Consider the following 1420-nt stretch of genomic DNA (forward strand, 5'->3'; position numbering starts at 1 on the left):
AATTAACTCATTAGTATCAAATACGCCGTCGATATCATCCCTGTCAATACTTGCAGAGTGATTGTTAGTGTGAAGTTCCGACGAAATTACCAAACTGTTATCTAATAAAAGGTAAAGCCAATTAATTTCCTTGTCATGGTTTGAGAGCGAATCTTCAAATTTCAAATCTATTGACTAACCTTCTTTCTCTAAACCTATTTCAGCATCGTGAAAGTTTAAGATTGCTTTGTATTCATGCAAAAAGTCTACTCCCAATATAATTTCTGTCGACAATAATGGGACGATAAGAAAGCTCATAGTGAATCAGTGGCTTTGACAAAAGAATTTTAAGTTGGTTTGTTGGCGTACATCTACACTTTTTCGAAAGGTTGCACCTTGTAATTTAATCTTACGTAACGGATGTATGGGGCAATCGTCCGATTTGTTGCATTTGCTACAACCTGTTTCACTAATTATGAAATGGGACTGCCAGAGTCAAGTACTGCCGTAAATTTTACATCATGTACTGTAATGTGAATTACAGGATATGCAATGTTGTTCTGGAGTAAGATGTCCCTAATGTCTTCCATTTTTACGTAATTAATAGTCACGCAGCTATGTCGTCAGCTTCATAAGTACGTTTTGTGGCTGTTAACGGTGTGAGTCATTGTCTACTGTCTCTTTGTTGCCGCACGTCGCTGTTGGGGTTTGGAGACCTAAATTCTACAATTTCGACATGGTGAGAGGGTTATGCCCTGTTTGAATCCCGCCAGTTCTGATTATATTCTGATCTGTTGTTAAGATTATATCGTCTATCGTCTTGTCTGTAGTTTCCATAATTTCTTTCTTGTCGGTCACATGGTGGATAATTTCTCCCGGAATCGTAACTGTGTGGTGGATGGTTGCGTCAGAAGTTATTCTGTCTCCCTTGATAATAATTATTTCGGTTCCCATAATGTCTGTTTCTCTGATTGTCTCTTGTCATAGTCATTACCGCGGAGAGGTGATCTTTCCCTGTAATTATTATTACTCTGCCAACGGTTTTCATACGGGTGCTGTCTGTTTTGGGCAAGATTTGCTTTGTATCCTAGTGCCCTGCCGCTGGAGATGGGTGGACATCTCTGTGATACTTCCACACACACTAAAAGAATAAGTGACGAAACGCTCTGCTCTTCTTTCGATCTTCTGTAAATGAAATGAATGACGGAAAACAGATAAAAATGACGAGAAATGAAATGAGCGTGTGGCATTGTTGGCCGGGAAGTTCGTCCGCCGAGTACAAGTCTTATTTCAGTCGACGCCACATTGGGCGACTTGTGTGCCGGTGATGAGGATTAAATGATGATGAGGACAACACAACACCCTGTCCACGGGCGGAGAAAATCTCCAACCCGACCGGGAAACGAACCCGGGCCGGTTGCACTGGAGGCAAGCACGTTAT

This window comes from Schistocerca cancellata, chromosome 3, assembly GCF_023864275.1.
Source record: "Schistocerca cancellata isolate TAMUIC-IGC-003103 chromosome 3, iqSchCanc2.1, whole genome shotgun sequence".
Classification (NCBI taxonomy): Eukaryota; Metazoa; Arthropoda; class Insecta; order Orthoptera; family Acrididae; genus Schistocerca; species Schistocerca cancellata.